This window comes from Sinocyclocheilus rhinocerous, unplaced genomic scaffold, assembly GCF_001515625.1.
Source record: "Sinocyclocheilus rhinocerous isolate Xijiao unplaced genomic scaffold, SAMN03320098_v1.1 scaffold433, whole genome shotgun sequence".
Classification (NCBI taxonomy): Eukaryota; Metazoa; Chordata; class Actinopteri; order Cypriniformes; family Cyprinidae; genus Sinocyclocheilus; species Sinocyclocheilus rhinocerous.
In genome coordinates, this window is record NW_015627897.1 from 570,846 (window position 1) to 580,680 (window position 9,835).

Sequence of the window (9,835 nt, forward strand, 5' to 3'; positions counted from 1 at the left end):
GCGAGCTCGGTGCCGTATCGATCAACTGCTACATCACTGTTTGGCCAAGGCCCATTAAGTTTATAGAACCCAAGGGCTATAGCAAACTTACTCAAACATACACACACAGATCTATTATTCAGGATCTTAAAGCTCTCATCCTACACAAAAGCCTGAAGGAATGTACACAGGATTCCTTCTGGAATCTCTCTTATCATTTGGAACCAAACTTAAAAGAATCCTAATGGGAAATGAATAAGATCCCACAGGATGAACTGTAACTAGAAAAAATACTAGTATTTTTATACCCATTGAATGAGTAGAACTCTACTTATAATACCGGTCAAAAGTTTGGAAATAATTACAATTTTTTTTTTTACGTTTTTGAAAGAAGTCTCTTCTGCTCCCCAAGGCTGTGTTTATTTAATCGAAAAAGATTAATACATTTAATAGAAAAACTTTGTTAAAATGTTTTTTCCCCAATTTTTTTATTTGAATATATTTGAACAAAAATATTAACCACCAAAAATGGTTTTCAACATTGATGATAATAAGAACCATTATTAATAATTGGGCACCAATAACAATTGATAATAATTAAGCAGCAAATCAGCATATTAGAATTAGAGTTTCTGAAGGATCATGTGACAATGAAGACTGGAGTAATGATGCTGAAAATTCAGCTTTGCATCACAGGAATAAATTACATTTCAAAATATATTAAAAAAGAAAACTGTTATTTTAAACTATAATAATATTTCACAATATTTGTGTTTTTACTGTATTTTTTATCAAATAAATGCAGCCTTGGTGAGCATTACATACTTTAAAAAACTTTTTTTTTTTTTTTTATCTTATCGACCCAAAACATTTGAACGGCAATGTACTTTACTCGAGTATTTTTTACTTTTAATAATCTTACTTATTCAAAACTTTTGACTGGTTAGTACACATAGTACTGGAATAAGCTTTTGCTACTGAATAGCTGAAGGAAATCAATCAGGATCAATTAGATACATTTTTAAACACTGAAAGATTTCCTTTAAACGTCCTACTACTCTGCAAAACTCGATACACCAACACTGGAGCTGAGAAAATGGTTTTAAGGTTTTATGACTGATTTACTGGATATTAATTTCACACTCTGTTAATACAAATCCACCCATCACAGGACAGATCACAGTGTAAGACATTTGATTTGATCAATGTGTGTAGTTACTGCACTTTGCCTTTGCAGGGCGGTACAGCCAGGATCCAAAATGAACACCCACCAAGGGCAAATGCAAGTAAATAAAACATTTTAGGAATTGCAACATAGTTGCACATGGTTTGAGTCGGAATGACAGTCTAATCTCCACTGATGTAAATTATGTGAGCGACTCAAATCAAAGTCCTATAAACCATCTACAAAAGAAAACATCTGTCTGGACTCTTTCCTCAGTGGAAGCTTTACCATCAGACGTTTATCTATCATGCCTAAAGGCTGTTTTCTCCAGAACACCATGTGGAATGTTCCTCACATTAAGCCACCAAAACAAAAAAATGAAAAACAAAATCATAATGTGTCTTCATATTTATGCGACAAGAGAGGCTCATTTTGTATGTGATGCTGTACGACAAAACAACCTTCAAGAGCATTTGCCACACATATCCAGGATAAAATGCTTAATAATTCTATTGTCATAGGGGGGAAAAATGCTTTTCTAAGAAAAATTATGTAAACGAGAAAGAATACAGATCCTGTGCACTCCTTTTTGAGCTTAAACGACAGACTAAGTTTGCATAGTATCAGAAATTTGAATTCGTCAGGCTTAGTATTAATAAAAATACCTTTTTATGTCTTGTAATAAATATTTATGGCTGGTACATTTTCACATGCCATTAGCTGGTATAGCAAAAAGTTAAAGACCTTTTGAACAACTTTATAATAGTTATGTAAATAGTGTTTTACAAGATATAGTTTTTCATAAGTGCTATGCTAGAAATATACTGTATATTCAAAATAATAACAAAACATCTTTAAATGAATTATATTTTATAAAATGTGAAATAAATTAAATCAACATTTTCTTTTCTCCGAAACATATGTCCAACAATTGTTAGTACCAAAAAACCAACTAAACTTTCTTACCATTCATATTTTATGTTTTTAAGTTCATTGAAGTGATAAGTGGTTCACCATGATGTCGTTTCTGTAGGGCAGGGATTGCAAACTTTTTTGTCAGCTGAACACCTTTAACCTAAAATATTTAATCAAAGTTGCCTCTGAGATTTTAAGATATTAATACAATAATGAACAACGCATTCACACATTCACGTTAATGATTATATTTTATAAAATGTGAAATAAATTAAATCAACATTTTCTTTTCTCCAAAACATATGTCCAACAATTGTTAGTACCAAAAAACCAGCTAAACTTTCTTACCATTCATATTGTATGTTTTTAAGTTCATTGAAGTGATAAGTGGTTCACCATGATGTCCTGTTTCTGTAGGGCAGGGATTGCAAACTTTTTTGTCAGCTGAACACCTTTAACCTAAAATATTTAATCAAAGTTGCCTCTGAGATTTTAAGATATTAATACAATAATGAACAACGCATTCACACATTCACGTTAATGGTGAAACGGCATGCACGGTAACAAATAAAATACTTATTTAATATCTTTTTAGTAAGTCTTTTTAGTATTTTTTATTTTTAATTATTTTGTAATAAATTTTACGTTTTTATTGTTTAACGAACCCTCTGCAGTTGCCTTATAAACCCCAGTTTGAGAAAGTTGGAGAATTGTATATATTGCATAAAAAAATAAATAATAATGATAATAATAATAATAAAAGAGTGTTAAGTATCACTGAGACACTATTATAGTTTTTATTAAAATTTTGAATTACTTTTGTTTTCATTTTAAATTTAGTTTTAGTAATTTTGTTGTGTTTTTGTAATTTTTAGTAGTTTATATATATATATTTATATCAATTGAGTTTTTTTTTTTTTTTACGTATTTCAGTTTTAGTTTTTAATTAAAATGAGAAATTTTGCCTTGACAACTAACTGAAATGAAGCTTTTTTTAATATTTTATGTCAGTTAACATTTATTAAATTTCAAGTAACGAAAATGTTTTTTTTACGGTTTTGATTTTAGTTTTAGCTTCAGTTTTAGTTAACTATAATTTCCATTTACATTTAATCATTCAGCAGATGCTTTTATCCAAAGCGACAACAGAAGCAATCAAACCAACAACAGAGCAATGATATGTAAGTGCTGTGACAAGTCCCGCTTAGGGTACAAATAGCAAGGTTTTATTTTATATATATATATAATAAATAAAAAGAAAACAAGTAAACAGAACAGAAAAAGTATAGAGAACGCAAGTGTTAGAGGGTTATTTTTTATAATAAATAAAAAGAAAACAAGTAGATGGAATAGGAATGGTTAACTAAAATAACCCTGTATCAAATCAGGCCATGTTTCTATTACTCTATAACTAATTTTGATCTGAAAATAAACAGCACGCAACATAGGAAACAGACATTTGCTTAAAATAACACATGACACACATCTGCAAGTTCAATACCTCTGTTTGTTCTGTGGCAGAGCTTTGGAGTCCACAGCAAACATCTTTGACACAAAGACGATTACCGGTGCCGTCTCATCAGCCGAACAATCTAGAAATGCTGCAGGGGACAAACACACAGAGCAAACAGATTAAAGAAGTCTTATTTAATGCCAGCAACACCAGTGTAATTGTACAATTCGGACTTTGAACACAATACGGATGGGACACGGTGTGGTCTTTTCATATGAATACGAAATCAAGCAAATTTCACACCTAAGCGCCATCAGAAACGACTTCAAAGCGTGATATTACAAACCCTAAGCCAGAATTGAGGAGCGCTTGTCTTTTTAATGCACGAGCTCAAAGAAACCTCAGCCTGAGGCCACACGAAATTAAAAGCATCCTGCTATTACACAAACTCTTGTCGGAACTGTGCTGAAAGCTGGAGAAACAAATGCCCCCTGGCAACTTTTACCACAGACGGCTGCAAACGGTGTTTAATCAACTACAGGTTCTTCAATGCGTATCAAGAACCCACTTTTGGCTCTACAGGGTTCTTGAGCAGCTATATGGTCCTCTGTAGATTAAAAAAAAACTTCTTGATGTTTTATTAAGGGTTCTTCAGAACAGCCTACTGATTTCTGGGGCCTTTGAAGGAGAAACACAAAGATGGTTTTCTGAAGAACTTGAGAATGACATGCTCTTTACGGCATATCTACAATATTTAGAGCAGAAACGTCAATTTCTCATACGATATGTATTTTTCAAATATCGTGTAGCTGAAGAGCACTGTATAGAATGTAATGAGAGGAAACATTATTAACTGCGTACCCTTCTTACTAATGGTTATAACTTTTACAGTTAATAACCCACACAACTTACTCTTCAACATGGCAAATGCCAAGCAGGGCCCTGTGATTTCTGCAATGCAGAAAATGCAAACAAAATCACAAAATCCAGTCAAAAATGGAATTTACTGTATAAAACAGGATGTCAATTTAGCAATATTTGATGAATAAATCTAGTAAATAAAAGTTTGGTGAAGAAATTATAACAAATGTTGTACAGTAGAATGTACTTTTTACAAGTAATAATAATAATAATAATAATAATGATAATAATGTATTAAAAAACACAGCAACTCATAGGTATGCACTATAACCTGGCAAAATATGAAAATAAATATGAAAAAAAAAGTTTGATCTAACTTGAAGAATAACAACAGAAATACATGTACTTAAAGAAATAATAATAATAATACAATTTATTAAAACATTATTTTTTTAAGGAGTATCACAACCTGAAGCACTTTGCCAACAACAACAAAAAATTAAACATTAATTTAATTGCATTTTATTATACTAACTAAATCGTTAGTTTTATAAATTGATTTGATTACCAACATTTTTTATAGTAAATCTGTATTTGGCATTATAATTTTTTATATAAAACTTGTACTATAAACCTATATAAATGTCCAGACATGCAAAGGAAAAATAATGTGGTATACTGTGAATCTTAAAATTTCTTTGGTCATACCGCTTTTTAATTTCTTGGTGAAATACTGCCTTCAAAGAAGAAGAACATAACAATAGGCTCCCATTATAAATTGTAAAATATTATTTTTCAAAGTAGTGACATTACTGTTTTACAATAAAATACATTTTTCATCTTTCTAAGTAAATCCTACACCATTATATATATATATATATACAGTGGGTACGGAAAGTATTCAGACCCCCTTAAATTTTTCACTCTTTGTTATATTGCAGCCATTTGCTAAAATCATTTAAGTTAATTTTTTTTCCTCATTAATGTACACACAGCACCCCATATTGACAGAAAAACACAGAATTGTTGACATTTTTGCAAATTTATTAAAAAAGAAAAACTGAAAAATGCTCAGTATTTAGTAGAAGCACCCTCTTGATCTAATACAGCCATGAGTCTTTGGGAAAGATGCAACAAGTTTTTCACACATGGATTTGGGGAGCTTCCAGTGGGCAGAAAGTGCTAGAAAAGATCTGAGTTTTTCATGAGAAAAAAGCACATGCGTGCAAAACGTGTGAGTTTTCAAAACGTTGTATTCACAGATGGAGTCTGGCAGCAGGAAACGCTGTGTGAATCACATCCTCTGCTTACAGGTTCTCTGCTGTAGCTTTTAACACGCACTCACCCTTTTTTAGCTCCTGCGTTTGCTCGGGCAGAGAGTCGAACCTGCGCTCACACTCATCAGCTTTTCCACTCTCTCCGCTGAGATCTCAGCTGGGCTGGGCAGCTTTTCACACACCATTGCTGAGTAACAGTTCAAGAAAACACACTCCACTGGCACTTTCCACAAATAGGGCCATGAAATGTTTTTTTTTTTTTTTAACAAATGGTCGCCAACAAAAGTGCTTTACTTCAAAAAACGTTGCTTGTCAACCTCAGGATGTAAATTAAAATATTATAAAACTGATAGTTCCTAGTCCTTGATTCTGATTGGCTGAGCCAAGTTTGAAGAAATGTAAAAAATAAACATATAAACTTTGTGTTTTTGTTATTATTTTTTATGTATTTATATGTTTTTTTTTTTTTTTAATAAAGTCAATCTGTAAGATTTTTTTAATGTTTTTGAAAACAATTATTTTATGTTCACCAAGGATGAACTTTATTAAAAGGACTACATAAACATTAATACTGTGAAATATTATGATTTATTAATAATAATATATTATTTCAGTCTTCAGTGTCACATGATCCTGCAGAAATCATTCTAATATGATGATTTGAGAACCATTTTATTTTATAACATTTGTGCTGCTTTGCTTTTTATGCGAACTGTTTTTTTTTTCTTCTTTTCTTTTTTCCCAGGATTCTTTGATGAATAGAAAGTTCAAAAGAATTTATTTGAAATAAAACTCTTTGGTAAAATTATACATATTTTTAATGTCTCTTTACTGTCTTGATTAATTAAAGTATTAAAGGGATAGTTCACCCAAAAAATGAAAATTATGTCATTAATTACTCACCCTCATGTCGTTTCAAAGACCTTTGTTCGTCTTCGGAACACAAATTAAGATATTTTTGATGGAATCTGAGAGCTGTCTGACCCTGCATAGACAGCAACGCAACTGAAATGTTCCCAAGTCCAGAAACGTAGCAAGGAGATCGGTAAAATAATCCATGTGACATTAGTGGTGCAACCGCAATTATACGATGCTACGAGAATACTTTTTTTTGTGCAAGAGAAAAAAAAAATTACGACTTTATTCAACAATTCGTCTCCTCCGCGTCACCCTGTAGCGCCATTTTGGAGAATATCCACTGAACGTAAACAGCGTATGCATATACCGATCTCCTTGCTACGTTTCTGGATGTGGGAACATTTCAGTTGCATTGCTGTCTATGCAGGATCAGACAGCTCTCAGATTCCATCAGAAATATCTAAATTTGTGTTCCGAAGACGAACAAAGTGAGTAATTAATGACAGAATTTTCATTTTTGGGTGAACTATCCCTTTAATGTTTTAAAAAATTAATTACAATAAAATAAAATTAAAATCATACTGATCCCAAACTTTTGAACAGTACAATACTCAAAATTAATAAATTTTGAAATAAAATTAAGAAAAGTATTAGATTCATGATTTTTTTTTGGTAACCTTGGTAACACGGTTAAATGTTTGACGGACGAAATTATGTCAGAATTGTGACGCTGTATGATTTAAATTACTGGATAATCAAGAAGATAAAGACTTGTGGTGAGACAGACCAAAATTCACCATTTCTAGGCTAAAATACACATCTGACATGTTAAACTAGCTACCAGGTTAATTTGACATTAAATAATAGTTTATCTTACATATCAAGTAGTACTCACTACTAAAAGCAAAGGTTTGTGCCTGTAATGCCTTAAAAATAATGGTTCACCCAACTGTGAAAAGTTCCAACTACTTTCCATTCACAAAAAAACAACACGCAAACATAAAACACCTGCCAAGTGGGCCAAAAGTGTACATTTGCGATGTATTTTGAGAATCACTCAATTACATGTTTAGGGGAATAACTGACATTTTAGCAAAAGTGTTAATCACGGTGCCGTGTCACTCTGAGCACCTGTCACCACAGTAACTGCGAGGTGTGTCTGTGTCAATCACATCGGCACAGAAGGAGCCGTTTAATAATGGTCGGTTGTGCGTTTCCTCCCCGTACAGCTGGTGAGATCACGGCTGACAGCTGAGGAGGTGGACAACGCCAGTCAAATGCCTAGCGCTGGTGTGGCTACCGTCACTAGAGGTTGTGTATAATTAGCAGAGGACTGAGTGCTCTATGTTTCGGGAGCTTACACTCTGAAATTCAGACTTTTGTACACACACACGTACATAGTTATTTATATACATTTACATTACATTTATTTAACATTACATTTATTTAACATCTTTTGTTGTTTGATTAACATTAATGAGACAGACAGGTATTTAATTAGGCTGCTGTCCCTTTAAGACCGAATAAATGTAATATACTGACACATATCTGTTTTTCACTCACCCGTTTACATTCACTTAAGCTATAACCGACTGTATTTACGTGAGATATTTCACACGATGGACATTTTGACAGTTACGGGTGTATTTGACAATTAAGGCACAAGGAGAACTGATCGCAAAACTGGGATCGCGCGGCCGAGAGCGTTTCTGTTCTGTGTCATTCAGTGTGATTCTGCCTTCACTTACTGCAAGTTAATCGATAACGAATTGTGATTTGATGGTAATTTTGTTCTACGACAAGCTTAGTTACCTGTGATTAGGCTGTTCTCACGTGACAGAACACTTCTACGACTCGCTCTGATCACCCAGTTGTAAAGAAATTTTGAAATACGGGACAAAACATGATTATTTTCTAAATAAGTCGGGACACTAAAAATAGAGCTGAAATATGGCACTGTCCCGGGAAAAACGGGACGTATGGTCACCCTATTCATATGGGCTGATATCTCTAATCTAATATCTCTCTCATCTACTGTATTTGTCACCTTTCTTCACTCTTAAATATAAAGGTGCTTCACGATGCCATAGAAGAACCTTTTTGTCTAAATGGTTCCATAAAGAACCTTTAACATCTGAAGAACCTTTCTGTTTCACAAAAGGCTCTTTGTGGCGAAAGAAGGTTCTTCAGATTATAAAAAGGTAAGAAAGAGACGGTTCTTTAAAGAACCATTGACTGAATGGCTCTTTGTGGAACCAAAAATGGTTCTACTATGGCATCGCTGTGAAGAACCTTTTGAAGCACCTTTATTTTTAAGAGTGTTCCCCAGTTTTTCAGAGACAGTTATAGATGCAAGAAAGTATGGACCAATTAGGGTTCATTATGTGAATGCAAGACACCAATCACAAATGCAGTGTTTACAAGGGCTGGGTTTTGACACAAATTTCACAATTCGATTCGATTCTCATTCACAAGCTTTCGATTCAATTCGATTACCAATTCAATTCAATTCGATTCAATATTGATTATTTTGGATATATATCAGGTAAAAAATATCTCAACTAATGCTGTAAAATATACATGAGAGTCAGTTGGTACTACATTACTATAATATTGAAGGTTAAAATTAACTGATTTGTAAGCTATAGCATACAACTGTTAAAATTACACAATGAAGTTTTTAAAATAATAAAGTTACAATTACATAATAATATTTCTACTTAAATTCATTTTTTTTTTATATATATATAAAAATTTTAATGGTGGCTGTCATAAAATGATGGATTTATACAAACATAAATTAAACATTAGAACAGTAAAAATTATAATGAATATGTTATGTGGTGCATTAGCAAAATACCCCTCTCTACACTTTATTTTTCTATCCGACTAATGAGTTTATGGTCACCGAATATGTTTTTTCTCAGGTAAATGTGACGTTACGTGACATTGTTTACAAGACTTTATATTGACGTCTCTGCGCGGCTGAAACACTGATTGAGCGATTACATGAGACAGGATATGGATTGTAAAGTTGTACTCTTTCTTTTAACTTACCTTAGGATGTTTTCAAGGCAGTATCATGATTATTTTGTGCTGAAACTGGTATTAATGTGGAGGAGATGATCAGTTCACATGCGCCTCACGCTGCTGCGTCTGTTGAACTGAGGCGCTACAGCGATCTGTCACTCCACATTAAACAGCGCCAAAACGGCATTTATTGTTTGAATACTGCAATACAATGGACAGAATTTAAAATCTGAGACTTTGTTTCATATTAAAAGTACCAAAGCACAATGCTTATTGCGATTTATTGGATGGGAAGTG

The 9,835-nt window shown here is 32.7% G+C and overlaps 1 pseudogene; it reads right to left on the reverse strand.

The window, feature by feature from the left end:
• The window catches only part of LOC107737011 (elongation factor-like GTPase 1), a 157,178-nt pseudogene that overhangs the window by 133,881 nt on the left and 13,462 nt on the right, over positions 1–9,835 (reverse strand).